Source organism: Balaenoptera ricei, chromosome 3, assembly GCF_028023285.1.
Source record: "Balaenoptera ricei isolate mBalRic1 chromosome 3, mBalRic1.hap2, whole genome shotgun sequence".
Taxonomy (NCBI): Eukaryota; Metazoa; Chordata; class Mammalia; order Artiodactyla; family Balaenopteridae; genus Balaenoptera; species Balaenoptera ricei.
In genome coordinates, this window is record NC_082641.1 from 35374537 (window position 1) to 35393698 (window position 19162).

Consider the following 19162-nt stretch of genomic DNA (forward strand, 5'->3'; position numbering starts at 1 on the left):
ACCTGTGGGGCTCCTGGGCGCAAAAGTCTTTCAGTGTTCCCCATTTCTTGATTACAGGAAATAGGTTTCAGCCTCCAGGACCTTCCCTGCGTTCCAAAAGGCAGGTTCAAACAGTTGATAATTAGGGAAGGAAGGGGATGCAGAGACAAGGGAGGAACAGTCAAGAGAGACAATAATGCAGCCTTGGGGCAAGGTCCCGGTTCCCCATCAAGGGATATCCATAACAATATTTTTGAGCTGTTTTGCAGATACTAAAACCCCCACTAGAGGGGAGAAATTAACAATATGCTGCCCACAAGCTTGTAGACCCCAGACCGGTTGGAACCAGAAGGTTGATAATGCTGAATCCCACTTACCTCACCACCAACCAATCAGAAGAATGTCCACAAGCTGATCATGCCCTCTTTGAACCATTACTACACAACTTCTCACTACCTCCCCAGCTGGGGACACACGGTTTGAGGACATTAGCCTGCTGTGGCCCCCTTTGCCTGGCAAAGCAATAAAGCTATTCATTTCTACTTTACCCAAAACTCTGTCTCCAAAAGTTAATTTGGTGTCAAGTACAGAGGCCTGATTTGGCTTCAGTTTTCAGTTTTTTCCAACAAATTGAATTTCAGCCTCTAGTCATCACTAGGAAACCAGTCCTAACTCTGAAGTTATCATTCACAGCAATCCCTGAAACCTACAGTGAATAAAGCTGATCGAGGTCTCGAATCTAAAATGTCTTCTGAGCGTACATAGCTCATCCCCAAAACTCAACGCCATATTCGAAAAGTTAAGAATGACAATTAAAAGAAGCATGCTGGGGATCGAACCCGTGACCTTGGCATTATTAGGACCACGCTCTAACCAACTGAGCTAACATGCTATGCAGCTCAATATCAAAAAAACAAACAACCCGATCCAAAACTGGGCAGAAGACCTAAGTAGACATTTCTCCAAAGAAGATATACAGATTGCCAACAAACACATGAAAGGATGCTCAACATCACTAATCGTTAGAGAAATGCAAATCAAAACTACAGTGAGGTATCACCTCACGCCAGTCAGAATGGCCATCATCAAAAAGTTTACAAATAATAAATGCTGGAGAGGGTGTGGGGAAAAGGGAACCCTCTTGCACTGCTGGTGGGAATGTAAATTGATACAGCCACTATGGAGAACAGTATGGAGGTCCCTTAAAAAAATAAAAATAGAACTACCATATGACCCAGCAATCCCACTACTGGGCATATACCCTGAGAAAACCATAATTCAGAAAGAGTCATGTACCACAATATTCATTGCAGCCCTATTTACAATAGCCAGGACATGGAAGCAATCTAAGTGTCCATCGACAGATGAATGGATAAAGATGTGGCACATATATACAATGGAATATTACCCAGCCATAAAAAGAAATGAAATTGAGTTATTTGCAGTGAGGTGGATGGAACTAGAGTGTGTCATACAGAGTGAAGTAAGTCAGAAAGAGAAAAACAAATACCGTATGCTAACACATATATATGGAATCTAAAAAAAACGGTTCTGAAGAACCTAGAGGCAGGACAGGAATAAAGACGCAGACGTAGAGAATGGACTTGAGGATACGGGGAGGGGGAAGGGTAAGCTGGGATGAAGTGAGAGAGTGGCATGGACATATATACACTACCAAATGTAAAATAGATAGCTAACGGGAAGCAACCACATAGCACAGGGAGATCAGCTTGGTGCTTTGTGACCACCTAGAGCGGTAGGATAGGGAGGGTGGGAGGGGAACGCAGAGGGAGGAGATATGGGGATATATGTATATGTATAGCTGATTCACTTTGTTATAAAGCAGAAACTAACACAGCATTGTAAAGCAATTATACTCCAATAGAGATGTTAAAAAAAAAAAAAGCATGCTTATCTTTTAGACAGAATTTCCCTTCTCCCATTAAAGAGAAGTGGCTGTGATTGATAGAAGAGAGTAATTTATGATGTCAGTAGTTTGTAAGAGAAGGATTTTTGTCCACATGATTCTAATGCCATGTATTTCACTGACTTCTGCTATCCTTAAAAAATGAGATAACAGAGTATGATATAGAGAACTGCATTTGGGGTCAAAAGATGTAGATTCTGGGTTTTAGGTCTAATACCTTCTTGTACTGTGTTCTTATGCGAACCACTTATTTAAGGCCATTTCATCTCTAAAATGTGAAAGTTGAACTTTAAGTGACGTCTAATATTCTTTCTAGCCCTTACATGTTGTAAGTCTACATCAGTTGCTGGATGTTCCACAACAAAGACCTCAAAGTACACACATTAACCTACAGTATCTTTCTAATTATATTCTGGATTATTGAGCCCTAGATCAATCCCCTTTTACTGGGTGTACTTTGTTAAATGCAACACATGATTTTAATTCCATGCCACTTATTATACCTTCAGTACTCCTCTGCACTTGTGTATATGCTATGCCAATTCTCTCCTGACTAACCAGCCTGTTGCATTTACAAGGCCAGTTTATTTGCCACTAATTTATCATCTTTTGCAAATCTAGTTAACTACCATATGCCTTGTTCTCCTTTAGCTGAGCAATAAAAGCCTATTGAATCAGACACACTATCTATTCCAGCCAGCATTAAAAGGCACACCATGAGATAGTGATCCCAGAGAAATCAGAGAAACCTAGTCACTGTAATAAGGAAGGGAATTACAGAACACCTGGTGGCAGATTATCAAGCCTCTCAAAGCAAGGCCCAACAAAGACCTCAACTATAAAGCCGTCAGGAAAAACCACTGAGCATAAGGCATTTTTTACTTTCTTATAGACTACAGCAGGATAATGGCAATCAACTAGAATGGGCAGAACATTTCTAAGCCTGCAAAGTGACGCTTATATTTTAACCTTCTGGCTAAGTGACTCAAACATCATTCAGTGAGCACCTATTATGTGCCAGGCATCGTGTGCCTGTACTGGGGATACAGAGATGAATAGGGCAAGGTCCCACGAGGTTCTTGCTCGGTCCTACTGGAGGAGACAGGCGAACAGCTAACCACAGTATAACGAAGTAATAAATGCTACAACAGAGGAAAAGCTTAGGTGAGAAGGCAGTAAATGAGCCACAGAAAGAAGGATGGGGAGGGTATTCCAGCCAGCCAGAATGGCCAGGGCAAAGGCCTGGAGTCAGGGAAGGATGTGTTCTATGGAGGCATGTGGAAGATGGTACCTGTGAAAGAACTTCGTGTACATAGGAACAGGAATGGCAGAAAGAAGTGTGAAATGTTTACTTTATGGAACGAGGAACCTAATTTTGGAAGAGCTATCAGACATGGCAACATCTAACCTAAACAAAAAAGAAATGTGATTTCCTTCATACTTCAAAAATCTCACATGAGAGTCCACCTTAACTGATGTTGCTAGGGCAGTTTCTTTTGATTACGGTGGCTTCTCACCAGAAAGAAATTTTCAACACCTTGGCAATTACATTCTCTCACTTTTACTAATTTTTGGTTGTGCACCTGGCTTTTCTAGGAGCCTGATAAAAGGCCACTGAGAAATTTGAATATATTCTAATTTTAGGAGGCTGACATATGCTACATGCTCAAGCTACAATAATGATGCATGCAAAAATGCATTTAAAAGAGATAAAACCAGTAACACAAAAGGGGTCAATGAGTAATGTTTTTCATTTTTCCTCTCACACACTTCTTACTTAAATCATTTATGTAAGCCATGACTTTAAAATACCTTCTTTTTTTAGCTATACTCTCAAACTAGAAAGATGTGGAAAGTAAATCTTTAAAAAAAAAAAAAAGCAGCTAATTTTTCAAATGAAACAATCTTGCATAAGCCCTAATTATCACTTCAGTATTTGTAGGCTAAATCTATATTTGAGGTGGAAAAAATAACATTTTTTGACAAGGCCTCTGGAAGGAGTGAGGAAAGCCACTACTATTTTAATAGGAGTGACTTTAAAATCACAAGCTATATTCTTAAGACCAACATGGAATAAATTGATAAGTAGGTCAAAAATTGTTAGTTAAAATAAAGGTGAAGGCAAAATTAATAAATGGAATTTTTGGCCTTTTTTCCAATAAGATAATTCATAAGAGTGCATCTCCTCAATTTATGTCAGGCATACTGTGCCTTATTATTCAATAACCTTTTGAGAGAGAATATCACAGGTAAAGATTCCAAAACCATTAGATTATGTTAGAAATACCCTCTTACCCTTTCTTCCCTTCTCTTTTTTCAACAGGATCTATGTCCTCATTTGCAATGAGGTGATTTTGTGGGAAATCATGACTGTAAGTTTTAGAGAGCTGTCTGAAAGCAGTGAATCAACAGAGCACTTGACTCACACCTTATTTTAGGAAGGGGCTCCGGGGGTAAGCTGCCAGCCATGGTTACTTTCTTTCTGAGAGCCCTATCCATCTTTACTCCCGTAACTCAGAGTTAAGATGCTCCTCCTTGGGGCTTCCTGGTGGCGCAGTGGTTGAGAATCTGCCTGCCAATGCAGGGGACACGGGTTCGAGCCCTGGTCCGGGAAGATCCCACATGCCGCGGAGCAACTAGGCCCGTGAGCCACAGCTACTGAGCCTGCGCGTCTGGAGCCTGTGCTCTGCAACAAGAGAGGCCGCGATAGTGAGAGGCCCGTGCACAGCGATGAAGAGTGGCCCCCGCTCGCCGCAACTAGAGAAAGCCCTCGCACAGAAACGAAGACCCAGCACAGCCAAAAATAAATAAATAAATTAAAAAAAAAAAAAAAAAAAGATGCTCCTCCTTATATATTCTACTAGCTATAGCCAATCAAGTTCTTCCCTGGGGACCAGCAGCTGGGGGATCCCTCAGGAAGCTGGGTTCAAATCCAAAAAGCCTAACTCCAGAGCTCACGTGTCAACAACAATCCTGCACATTCTCTTTCTCACTCTTATATAACTCATCACCTAAGAACACCTGGAAATGAAATACTAGACATTCCCATTCAAATAATGATAGTAATACTTATAACAACACATAAAATCACAAAAAATACAAACAACCAATAAATATTCAACTCCCTTGTCATCAAAGATATGCAAATCAAAACCACAGGACAGCTTTTTTCACCTAGCAGATTATCCAAAAAAAAAATTAAGTATAATATCCATATTGTCAAGAATGGCTGAAAATGATACTTTTAAATATCATTATGGGGTTATAATGGAAATTACCTTCCTAGAGAACAATTCAGCAATATTTACCAAAAGCTGATAAAATGTTGAGGTACACACCCTAAAAATCCACTTCTAGGAATTTCATCAAATCATCATACATGCACTGAAACAAGGATATTCACTATAGCATTATTAATAATAGTGGGCGAGGGAAAAACAACATAAAAGTACAACAATAGAGTTGTTAATATAAATTTGAGTATAACTACTAAAATATCCTCTTTTGGGGAATATTTAGTGACCTCCAAAAACATTCTTAATGTTTTACATAATGAAAAAAGAATACAAAATATGATCCTAATTTTATAAAAGCAAACATATAGGTAACAAACAGGAAGTAAGGAAATCAAACCAAGAGACATCCATTCCATTTCTTCCCTCAAGGCCCTTGGTTCTATGGAAGATGTGCCTCCACACCCCATTTTGGCCCATCCCCACTCAAATGTCCTTAGACCTGTGAGCCAAGACAGAGTGTAAAATACCTGCAGTCTTACCCTTCATTTACAATCCACCATATATAAATATTTACAGAAACAAGGCTAAGAAATAGAAAGGGCGTCTTTGAGGTTAGAGCCACAAACCATGCAAACAACCATCTGGATCCCACAGCAATTACTATCTTTATCATTAAATTTAGCACCCACTGCTCTATATACAACTTCTAATTTCAGGGTAGTTCTATCTCAGTAACTATATTGTGGGATCATCTAAGATAATCACTGTCTCACATAGCAATCCTTATCATTTGTGAACTTAACAGTCATGTCTTTAACTATCTTCCCAAGCAACTCTGAAGGTGGTAATTTGTAGATTTCATAAGCTATGAACTTGACCCAGTGTGCAGTTAGAATGGCTTTCTAGCTAATTGTCCGTTTTCCACATTTAAGTGAAATATTGTTTTTATCTATACATGGTCACACATGCAGTAACTTCTTGAAAGAAGGAAACTTTTATTCCCTTGTGAAAGTCAGAACACAGGACTAATAGTTCTTGGATATTTGGACAAATACAAGAAATCAAATATCAAATTCAACAATGGCTCAAATTCAGAGTGTGAACAAGTCCACTATATATTCTATATGAAAACAAAAACAGGCAATTTATTAATCTTCCAAGTGTTCCAACCAGGAGAGCTGGTTAATACCAAAGAGTGCAACTGCTGGATTATGTGGTAATAGTATGTTTAGTTTTATTGGAAAGTGCCAAACTGTCTTCGAAAGCAGCTCTACCACTTTACATTTCCACCAAAAATGAATGAGAGTTCTTGTTGCTCCACATTCTCACCAGCATTTGGTGATGTCAGTGTTTTGGATTTTAGTCATTCTAATAGGTGTGTATTGCTATCGAATTGTTTTAATTTGAAATTCTCTAAAGGCATATGATGTTGATCATTTTTTCATCTGCTTATTTGCCATCTGTATATTGTCTCTGGTGAGGTGTCTGTACAGATGTCTTGACCATGGATTGTGCTTTTGGTGTTGTATTCAAAAAGGCATTGCCAAACCCAACCAAGTTCACCTGGATTTTCTCTTATCTTTTAGAAGTTTTATATTTCACATTTAAGTCTATGGTCCATTTTGAGTTATTTTTTGTCAGTTATTTTAATAAAGGAAATTTAAATACGGAATTAGAGAACTAAAAAGGCAAAAAAGAAGCACTGAGGTGACACAGATATAGTAACTGCAAGAGCAGCAAAAGAAAGTGGTTGAACCGATGCTTAGGAAAGGGGCTGCACAGAGCTGGGACCTAAACTTCTGTGAAGACGGCATGGGGCAGCTGGTGCTGGTATCTCAGAAGGTCATAGTGAGTGTGAAAAAAAAAAAAAAAATCACTGCATGCACTTTAAGGATTCCTATGTCTTTGTCAAGAATTGGTCCTTTTATCATCATGGAATGTCTTTCTTTATCTCTGGTATTTTCCTTGCTCTGAAGTCAGTTTTGCTATGATAGCAGATCTTAAATGTTCTCACCACAAAAAGGAAATGGTAATTATGTGAGGGGCTGGAGATGTTAGCTAACACTATAGTGGTAATCATTTCATAATATGTAAGTGTATCAAGTCAACATGTTGTGCACCTTAAACTTATACAATGCTATATGTCAATCATATATATCTATAAAGCTGCAAAAAATATATATAAAAGCAGGTTTCTTATAGACAACATATAGCTAGGTCTCATTTAATCCCGTCTGAGAGTCTCTTTTAACTGGTGTATCTTAGACCATTAATATTTAAAGTGACTATTGATATAGTTGGATTAACATCTACCATAGTTGTTACATTTTCTATTTGTTGTCCTTGTTTCTTTTTTGTCTTATCTTTTTCTGCCTTCTGTTTTTTTTTGTTGTTAATATTTATTTATTTATTTGGCTGCGCCAGGTCTTAGTTGTGGCACGCAGGATCTTCACTGACGCGTGCGGGATCTTCAGTTGCAGCATGCGGGATCTTTTTATTTTTTTAATTGCAGCATGTGGGATCTTTTTATTTTTTTAATTGCAGCATGCGGGATCTTGTGGCATACAGGCTCTTAGTTATGGCATGAGGGATCTAGTTCCCTGACCAGGGATCAAACCAGGGCCCCCGGAATTGGGAGCATGGAGTCTTAACTGCTGGACCATCAGGGAAGTCCCTCCTTCTCTGGTTTTAACTAAGCTTTTCATATGATTCCATTTTTCCTCCTCTCCTAGAATGTTCATTACAACCAGCCCTCTGCATCCATGAGTTTCACATCAGCAAATTCAGGTTGAATGTGTTGATGTGAAACACATGGATACAGCTGACTGTATACCCCTCTTTTCACCCTTTTTAGTGGTTATGCTTGAGTTGGCAATATACATTTACAACTAATCCAAGGTTTCTTTCAGATAACGCTATACCACCTCACGGGTAGTGCAAGTACCCTATGACAGAGTACTCTTATCTCTCCCTCCTGTCCCTTAAAACATTGCTATCATTCATTTCATTCATCCATAAGCTATAATTATGAAATACATTAATACTATTATTATTGTGAACAAATTGTTGTCTGTTGATTTTCAGTTTGTTCACTTTCTTATTGCGAGAACAGCGAAGGTGACTACTAAGCTCCTTAGATGCCAGAACAGAAACTGGAAGTTCCTATTTTTTAAGTAGATAATCATTAGCAGTATTTATTATACAGAATCCTAAAATTTCTATCTTGGTTTCAAACTACTGTATAATATCATCTACATCATTTTTAACTGGGGGGAAACCATTCTACCTTCTCAATCGTGAAGGCTCTCATTTCACAGCTTTCAGGAGATTATCCGATTTTATAAGTTTTAAGAGGTTAACATTTCTGAATGATTTTTAATTTTGTGTTTATGGAAGTATTAACATTGTGCTGGAGCTCTATACTTGGCTGAAAAATTCAATTAGCTAAAGGTCTAAGCCCCTGCCCTTAAGGAGGTAATAAATTATATTTTAAATGTTAACACTACAAAGTATAAAACAAAATGTACCTTAAAATACACCTATCATTCTTCACTTATACTTAAGAACATGGCTTTGGAGGCAGAAAGAAACGTTTTTAGATCTTAACTCTCCCTTATTAGCTTTATCATAAAGCCTCTCCTTATCCTCATTTCCTTCCTCTATAGAATAAGGATAATAAAACCTACCACACTGGGTTATTATAACAGATGACCTTATGTGCTTTGCACATAAGTTCACGGTATAAATAGTACTTGCTGCTGCTGCTGTTGTTTCTGTTGCTTCTATCATCATTAGGCTGTATCTCTTTTATCTGCTATTGCCACAGTTGAAAACATTCCAATTATGGAGTCTACTCCACTTTGTGTAGGCATATCCTAGCTGTATCTATTCTATTTGGACCATTTTACTGCCCCTCCTATTTCCTGGGAATGAATTTTATGAAGAAAAGTTTTCCATTCTATTTTGCTCTCTCCTTATAAAATCTAGTCCTCATTAATCCACATATAAAATGCTACTTTGTACATTTAAAAATATGAACCAACAAAAAGGAAAAGTAAGTGAAAACTTTTTGGGTGCAAACATAATGCCAAAAGCATTGGGGGAAAATATCTATAAATAAAACAGCAGCTAAACTACATTTTATAGAACTGGCTTTAAAATACCATTTAATACTTCCTTTCTTTCTAAGGGTCTAATTCCACTTCTGAGATGCCAATTCTCAAAATGAATGAGCTTCGTAAATTCCTCAAATTGAGAGAAATTTAAATTATACCAAAACTTTCAAACTCAACAGCCTTAATCCTGTAGCTTTTTGTAGGTAACCTGTATTTGTCTGAGTTTCGTAATAATGAATTTTTCTTCCCTGAGTTTTGTCTGTGCCAACAAACCTTTTCCAAAATTTAAAAAGAAATTCTAAACTGAAAAGAACTTTTTCAGAATACAAGGCAAAACTTGTATCCTTTCCTGTAATTATTAAGGAAACTAAAATAGCTTCTTTAAATTAATAACCCAGCTCCTTTTCACAGCAAGCACAGAAGAGATACTAAGTTCTTCAGATTCCTGTTTAACTTCTCTCCCATGGGATTTGGATTTAAAATTCTCTTCAAAGAAATTGAATGTGGGCTTAGTTATTCAGTGACAGAAATTAACATTAAATTTCAGAAGCCAAATCGGAGAGAAGGCAACCTATACTCCTGGACACGCGTGGTCTTGGTTTCTTCACGGAATGAAGAACAGAAGAGAAAATCATTACAGGAGTGCCTCCGTATCCACACGGGATACGTTCCAAGACCCCCAGTGGATGCCTGAAACTGTGGATAGCACCGAACCCTATATATACTGTTTTTTCCTATACATACAAACCTATGATAAAATTTAACTTTTAAATTAGGCACGATAGGGACTCCCCTGGTGGTCCAGTGGGTAAGACTCCACACTCCCAATGCAGGGGCCCTGGGTTTGATCCCTGGTCGGGGAACTAGATCCTGCATGCATGCCACAACCAACAGTCCGCAGGCCGCAACTAAAAGATACCACACGCCACAACTAAGACCCAGCGCAGCCAAAATAAATAAATAAATATTTTTAAAAAAAATTAGGCACTGGCTTGTGGAAGGACTGGGTAGAACACAAGGGAAGTTGGCCGCATGAAGATGGAGCTCTTTGCAGACGTTGAGCCTAAGATGGCTGAGAATTTTAGGCAGTTCTGCACTGGACAATTCAGAAAAGATGGGGTTCCAACAGGATACAAAGGGAGCAGCTTCCACAGGGTCATAAAAGATTTCATGATTCAGGGTGGAGATTTTGTTAATGGAGATGGTACTGGAGTCACTAGTATCTACCGGGGGCTGTTTCCAGATGAAAACTTTAAGCTTAGACACTCAGCTCCAGGCCTGCTTTCCGTGGCAAACAGTGGTCCCAGTACAAATGGATGTCAGTTTTTCATCACCTGCTCTAAGTGTGATTGGCTAATGGGAAGCACGTGGTGTTTGGAAAACTCACTGATGGACTCCTGGTGATGAGAAAGATTGAGAATGTTTCCACAGGCCCCAACAATAAGCCCAAGCTGCCTGTGGTGATCTCACAGTGTGGAGAGATGTAGTCCAGAGGAAGACTGAATCAGGCCTTCCCTTGCTCGGGGTGATACTCTTGAGTAAGATAATCTGGATTGGCCCCTGTGTTTGCTTCCCTGCCTGCTGCTGCCCCATTTGATCAAGAGACCTCACAGATTCAGAAGCCAAGATTTTATGTTTAAGTTTTCAACTGTAAATAAAGTTGTTCGTTTTTAAAAAAAAAAAAAAAAATTAGGCACGGGACTTCCCTGGTGACGCAGTGGTTAAGAATCTGCCTGCCAATGCAGGGGACACAGGTTCAGTCCCTGGTCCGGGAAGATCCCACATGCCATGGAGCAACTAAGCCCATGGGCCACAACTACTGAAGCCTGTGTGCCCTAGAGCCCACGCACCGCAACTACTGAGCCCACGTGCCGCAACTACTGAAGCCTACGTGCTCTAGGGTCCGCATGCTGCAACTACTCAGCCTGCGTGCTGCAACTACTGAAGCCCAAGTGCTGCAACTACTGAAGCCCGTGCGCCTAGAGCCCGTGCTCCACAACAAGAGAAGCCACCGCAATGAGAAGCCCGCGCACCGCAACGAAGAGTAGCCCCCACTCGCCACAACTAGAGAAAGCCCGCGCGCGGCAACGAAGACTCATCGCAGCCAAAAAAAAAAAAAAATAGGCACGATAAGAGATTAACAACAATCACTAACAATAAAATAGGACAATTCTAACAATATACTATAATAGAAGTTATGTGAATGTGGTCTTGCTCTCTCTCAAATTACGTTATTATCCTGTGCTCCCCCTTCTTCTTGTGATCATGTGAAATGATAAAATGCCTACGTGACGAGCTGAAGTGAGGTGAATGATATAGGCACTGTGACGTAATGTTAGGCTACTACTGACTTTCTGACGATGTATCAGAAGGAAGATCATCTGCTCCATGTCATCCTGGATCATCGAGCCATGTTGATGGCTGGGTGTCAGGAGCAGACGTTGACGGCTGGGGATCCCAGGCGGGACAGAACTGGAGTGGGTGAGATTTCATCCACTACTCCAAACAACATGCAATTTAAAACCTATGAATTGTTTATTTCTGGAATTTTCCATTTAATATTTTTGAACCACAGTTGACTACAAGTAACTGAAGCTGTGAAAAGTGAAACCCCAGATAAGGAGGGACTACTGTAGTTTCTAACAATTAAGTCATTCTTGGTTTCTAATCTTTCCTTATTTCTCCCAAATTAACCAACTGTTTGTTTCAAACCATTTTATCTAAAAACAAACTAAATAAAACATACTTTTTCCTGAGTCTGTGAAAATTCAATAAGGCAAAGCTTTCATAAGGAAGCAGTGAAAACACACCTGCAGACTAATTTATTTATATGTAACAGTATGCTGCATCCTAAAGAAATAAGGGCCTATTTCTTGACCCTTAGTCTCTCTGATTGTTTGCAGGTAGTGGTGTGCACTTAGTTGAACATGAAGCATCAATGAATATCTGAGGCCCTCTTTATTCATTTCATTTCTCTTACGCCCCCTAAAACAATAAATGTTACTTTCAATGAAAAGAATTCAAGGTGGATATTCAGTACAAGCATGTTTCATCAGGGAACAAAGGTTAGTTTTCATCCCAAACCAGAATATCTGAATCTTTTGCGCCAAAGTACAAAAAGATAAATAGGTCGTTGGCTAATCCTCCATTTAAAATATGACAGCAGAGAGTGGTCATCAATTTCTGACTGTATGCAACCTATAAACCTGTCATTTCATAAGCTAATGAAATGACAGATTTATAAGAACCTTCCTTTCTATAAGGGGTCCATAATGCTCACCTTAAAAGTCATCACTGCATGTGCTTAATGTAAGGGATCAACATATTTAGGTTGATTTTGATGAGCTTTAAATATTAGGTAATTTACTGTTGATTAAAGCTAACAATATATTTTAAAAACAATCTAGATTAGTTTTTTGATAATGTCCTGAGATTTTAGAAATCGGTGGTATTATGGAATTTTAATTCCCCTAGATCTCAAGAACTCTGGATGACAGGGAAAGGATAGGGAGGGTATGCCTTGCCAGCTGCAACCCACGGGGTAGTTCTGTAGTCACTGTCACTGGGCCAGTGAGAACAGTCATCTGAGGTTCATTAATCAAAGCAGCAGGAGGGATCAAGGTAAGAACATAGCACTTCAGAGCTTTAGAAAACACATCCAAATGCTCTAACCCACTGACGCTCAAAATAGACCCGTGAAATAGGCAAATAGACAGGAGATGCTATAAAGAAGCTGGGATTCTAAAGTACTTATTTGTCCAGGGTCACAATGCCAGTGGGAGGCAAAGATGTGATTGTTTTTTTTTTCTATTTCTTTTGTTATTTTGTTTTATTTTTTAACATCCTTATTGGAGTATAATTGCTTTACAATGTTGTGTTAGTTGCTGCTGTATAACAAAGGGAATCAGCTATACATATCCATATATCCCCATATCCCCTCCCTCTTGTGTCTCCCTCCCAACCTCCCTAACCCACCCATCTAGGTGTTCACAAAGCACCAAGCTGATCTCCCTATGCTATGCGCCTGCTTCCCACTAGCTATCTATTTTACATTTGGTAGTGTATATATGTCCATGCCACTCTCTCACTTAGTCCCAGCTTACCCTTCCCCCTCCCCATGTCCTCAATTCCATTCTCTACGTCTGTGTCTTTATTCCTGCCCTGCCCCTAGGTTCATCAGAACTTTTTTTTTTTTTTAGATTCCATATATATGCGTTAGCATATAGTATTTGTTTTTCTCTTCCTAACTTACTTCACTCTGTATGACAGACTCTAGGTCCATCCACCTCACTACAAATAACTCAATTTCATTTCTTTTTATGGTTGAGTAATATTCCATTGTATATATGTGCCACATCTTCTTTATCCATTCATCTGTCGATGGACACTTAGGTTGCTTCCATGTCCTGGCTATTGTAAATAAAGATGTGATTCTTAATCTCAGATACTGTTCACAAAAAGAAAGAAAAAAAAGAAAGAAAGAAATATACTGAGACTCCTAGAGCTTAGTCCCAGGACTTTTTCGCTAAGTGGTCTTTTCTATTCCATGACTCTACTTATCAAATATATGTGGATTATTCCCAATTGTATAACTCCCTTCTAGACCTCTCCTCTGAGCACTACACATACATGTCCATCTTCACCTACATCACCACTTGAATGCCTAAAAAAGCCAATCAATCCTACCAGGGCTCTTGTTACTCCTCCTTCCAAAAGCTGTTCCCAGACTTCCTCAGCTTGGCAGGTGTCACACCATTGCTCAAGTCAGGTGGGAATCATCTTACTCTCTGCCTTTCCTCTACCCCAGCATTCCACATCCAAGGCATCGGCAAGTCTGATAAGATTCCTCTTCCAAGATACTGTATATCTCAATTCCACCACCTCTCCCCACTTCCACTCCACCACTCAAGTCCAAGCCACCATCACCTCTTGCCTGGACCACTGCAATAGTCTCCTCATTGGCTACCCTGTCTCCCTTCACACCTCCATAAAAATCCATTCTACATACAACACCTAAAATCATGACCCTTTCCATTTGCATTTAAAATAAGGTGAAAGCTCCTATAAAAGCCCACTTAGCTATGCCGACATTTTCAGAAACGTTCAGTGTCTCAGAAATAAAGCCTCAGTATTGTCATGGCAGGACAGTGGCAGAGGAAACATGGAAAGTCAGGACTTAAACCAAGTCTTTCAAATGTCCTTTTCATTAAGCCGTTCAACTTCCCAATGATCTATTCCCAGAAACTTACCTGTTTCTCAGTTTTCTCATTTGTAATATTATAAGAAAACTGCTTCTCCTCCTACCTCACTTGGTGATTAAGAGGATCAAATGAGATAATATATGTAAAAGCACTTTGAAAACATAAAGCATTACAAATATAAAGTAATATAAAATGCCTACTAATACAGAAATGGTGCTCAAGCACGGGGTTTTCTGGGCCTTTGCTTACAAGAAAGAGGAGTTAAGTGAGTCTAGCTAAAATAATTGACTTTTGGGAATTCCCTGGTGGTCCAGTGGTTAGGGTTTGGCACTCTCACTGCCAGGGCCCCAGGTTCAATCCCTGGTCAGGGAACTATAATAAAATCCCACAAGCCGCATGGCACAGCAAAAATAAATAAATAAATAAATGACTTTTATCTCTCATCACTAGAATACATTTTGGCTGGTTGGAGCCTTTTCTATTGCTTAAGAAGACTGATGCCAGATAAAAAAACACATGGCTGCCCTGGTTAACTTCCTGATTTCAGGCTTTACCTTACCAATAAATAAGAAATAGCCAGATAACTCTTACAAACACATTTCTGACTAAAAAGAAAATAGGAAGCTAAAAGCCCTGGTTTGGAAGGCTGAGAAAATGAGCCTCACCTTGCCCAAAGTTTGTCCACAATTCTTCTCCTGCCCTCTCTCCAGGATGCGGGGGGCACAGCTCCAGAGGAGATGAAAACCCAGGGCTGCAGGGCCCTTCCAAAACCCAGGGACACAGGATGACCCCAACTCTGGACCATTTCCGTAGCTCCTGGAGACTCTGCCAGACAGCAGGAGCTGCAGCTGAGTGCCGGACCCAGGTCAAGTTGGAGAAGTCTTCACCCCATCACCCCAAGATACATACATTGTAAGTAAGAAACTGGCCCTCAAGTATCAGATAAAGTCTAATGGGCAGGAAAAAGCAAAATGCTTCTAATAAAGTGAGTCTATCACTACACAATTTTATTAAAGTCAGATTTATTGACAAAGGCATTGAGATAGTAAAGAAATTGTAAAAACTGTGGCAAGATAAGCAAGATAAACAAGTTGCTACATGTAATCTTCCTTTCTTCATGGTTGCCCCCAAAACAGGCCCACCAAACTGCATAATCATTTCACTACTTCTACACAAATTCATATTATTCAATTTAATTTTTTCATTGATTCTCTTCAAACCAGTTATCATTATTTTATTTCAGTTCTACTTAAGTTCGCTGGTCCTTTAAAAAATAATACTTAGTGACATTTAATATATTCAGACTATAGAAATGGAAACTATGCCATAAATCAAGGGTCTGCAAGCTTTTATCTGCAAAGGGCCAGATAATATTTCAGGCTTTATAGGCTCCATACTGTCTCTGTCACATATTGTTTTTTGTTTTTTTTTTTTAAACAACCCTTTAAAAATATAAAAATTTCTTAGCTCTTAGACAATACAAAAACAGACCATGGGCTATAGTTTAGCAACCTTTGTTGTAAATAATAATTGTGAACTAACAGCATATAGAACATATATAGTATACGCAACATGAATCAGCCTTTCACTTAAAACAAATCACACTGGTTCAATAGGCTTCCTTTTCCTAAAGCAGCTTCTAAAACTAGGAATGCTCTATACTAGAGAAGAATGAGGTATATGTCCTATTTTTATGAAAGAAAAATTCTGCCCAGATATTTTTTTCTCCCCTCTTAGGTGGTCAAGGATAAAAGATGTTCACTAAGAACTAATGAAGCATCACTTAGAATGTACATATTTACAATGAAATTCAAAAGCCTAGGTTAATACTGTACAGACTGATAAAACACAAATTTGTGAAACCTCAGAAATTATAGATACAAAGCCAAAAAGCCAAAAATAGCTAGAATAAAGTTCACCAATCCATCAAAAAAGGAGGATGTATTATTAAAATGACTTTCTTTTAGGATCTCTGCACTAACAATAAAAAATAGCAACAAAATTCTGGAAGGATAATGGCATACAAATGACTTGCTGCAGTTGGTATTGCTACCCCACAATGCAATGAAGTCCATTGTAGCTGAGATAAAGGAACTCTTACAGAGTTGCTGCACTGTTACCAAGCAACAAGAAATAACATGTCAGGATTAGCACTTGATTTAATTTTTACCATCAATAAACCATACTTATATTCTGCTATTCTTCTGGATGTAAATGGTCATTAGGCTAAGAATTATTAATCTATAAGAGTACACACACAAAAAAATATGCAGTGAAGTTAATACCTGGCATTCACCAAGTTCAAGTTTTTTGTATTTACTGCTTCCTTGGTAGAAACAGCAAATAATAACAGAATAGTGATTCTATTACTGAGAAGGTTATTTAGTCAAAATATTCAACTAAATCTTCACTAAATACATTTTCATTAGCATTGAAATATTCTCAAATCAGTGTTGCATTTTATGAAAATTCAAGGAAATGAATGAATTGTCTTTAAATACTTTAATACTTCAAAATAAGTAGAGTCAATCACTTCATTTAGTTTAGTTGTGTAAGGATATTATCATCTGTCAAAGCAATGTACATCTGGCTGAATTTGTAGCATGAAGAATTTATAGATATCTCTTTCAGAGTGGTATAGCAATCACTTTTTAAAAAATGAAATCTAAAAGCATTAATAAAATCCTATAACTGAAAAACTAAAAAAGAAAAAAATGTAAATTAAGGATATTATATAATTTAACAGACTTAAAAATCAGTCATTGTAAATGACATCCATAGCTCACCACATCATCCCCAAACTTAACACTTGGGAAGGTGACTGTATTATGCCTTAGGATCATGAGGTCCCAGGGTTCATGGGGGGTTGGTGGGAAGAGGGTGTTCCTTCTTTTTGTATTGTATCAAATAGCTCTCTTACCTGCCTGTGTTTTTAAAGAACTAGTGTTGAGTGTTCAACTCAACTGGCCTGTGTGAATGAAGTAAAAAGGATTAGGATTCAACAGGTTCTTGCTGTCCTTATCTTCTCGCTAAGGAAGAGAAGTAGAGAGCACTACCAGGTAAATATTAAAGTGCAGTGAAGGGCATTTACTATATTATGCTTCACACAGTGAATGTCAAATTTGACATTTCAGCCAAGTTCTCATAAATATCATGTCTCCAGGTCAACCAGCAATTTGTGCGTGGGCATAAATTCCATACAGGCATGGAGCAGTGGTCACCTGTGTATGCATGTGTGTGCTTGACATTGCATCTGTCTAATGAAGTTTCTCAACATGGTTACAGGTGTTTCTCTTGGGTGGATGGAACCTTTAATTTTTTCCTGTTTAGACCTATTTCTTTTTTCTTTTTACCGTCTCTTGGAAAAATTATGAGTTTCTCTGTAATATCAAGTCATTAGCAATCTTAAGATTAAGAATAAAAGAACCTTAAGAGGAAAGGAGTTATGTTTATCACTTGGGCAGTTTCACTTTTCCTGAAGCAGGACGGAATATAACCAGTCTCTAAAACATCAATACACTAATTGGCCTGCTTGGTGGAGATTAAATGTTCACAGGATCCATTGAAGTGATTAGGTCGAATGGTTAAAATCCACTGTATTCCCACATCCTAGTGTAAAGTGAACTAACCACCAGTTTGACTTCTGCAAAGATAATTCATGAGATGTTGTCAACACAAAGTTCTCCAAACAGCGCCAGAGAGACACAAAAGTCAGGAGGCTCCAAGCTCAAATTCACATTCTCCATTCATCTCAGAGTTTGAAAGTCAGATTTGGGCCTAGTCATCTTGCGAACTATTACAAATGAACTAAAAACAGAAATCACACTTCACACAGCCTAGGAAGAAGATACTGCCATGATTCTCAAGACAGCTACCCTCATATAAGACTCCTCGGCCCACCACCTCAGACCGAAGAAAGGGGAGTACGTCATCCCCAGTCTTCAAGTGCACCAGGAAGGCCCCATCTGCTCCTCTTTCCACCGCCCCGCTTGCTCCCCGCTGGAAGCTGCCGAGCCCCGCTTCCTCACTTCCCTGAGGTCTCTGCTCAACTGTCATCTCAGTGGGGCCTTCTGTTACTGACCAACTGATTCACAATTTCACTTTGGGGAATTCCCTGGCAGTCCAGGGGTTAGGACTCCACAGTCTCACTGCTGAGGGCCCGGGTTCAATCCCTGGTCAGGGAACTAAGATCCCACAGGCCATGCAGTGCAGACAAAAAAAAAGCAAAAACAAAAACCAAAATTTAACTTTCTTCTCCTGACATTTCATGTCCCTTTTCATGCTTTGTTTCATCTCCTTAATATTTATCAATATCTAATATAATATATATTTTACTTATTTATTGCACCTATTGTCAGTCTTGAGCATTATAATGTAAGCTCATGAGGGATACAATATCTGGTGATTATTTCAAAATACTACAAGAGGAGGCAGGAGATGCGGATGAAGACGGGGCAGGAGTGATCGTGGGTTGACAGTCATTGGAGCTGGAGGACGAGCTCAGATGGGTTCATTAAACTCTTCTGTTTACTGTTGTGTATGTCCATTAGCCTTCATAATAAACATTAAAAACAAAATTTGTAATACCATTTACACTGCTATTTTCACCTTTCCTCATCCACCAATCAGGAACAACACATATCTTCTTGGCAGGATGGCAGATGTACCCCTAATCTTTTCCTCTAGTTAACCTCCTCTGGAGAC

General features: G+C 38.9%; 1 protein-coding gene, 1 non-coding gene and 1 pseudogene across 6 annotated transcripts in view; 2 read left to right on the forward strand and 1 right to left on the reverse strand.

The window, feature by feature from the left end:
• The window catches only part of OXCT1 (3-oxoacid CoA-transferase 1), a 157674-nt gene that overhangs the window by 105488 nt on the left and 33024 nt on the right, over positions 1–19162 (reverse strand). The gene's annotated exons all lie outside the window — the stretch shown is intronic.
• Positions 6955–10843, forward strand: LOC132362042 (peptidyl-prolyl cis-trans isomerase H-like; annotated as a pseudogene).
• Positions 14758–14830, forward strand: TRNAE-CUC (transfer RNA glutamic acid (anticodon CUC)). The gene has a single exon. It is a non-coding gene; the product is annotated as a tRNA-Glu (tRNA).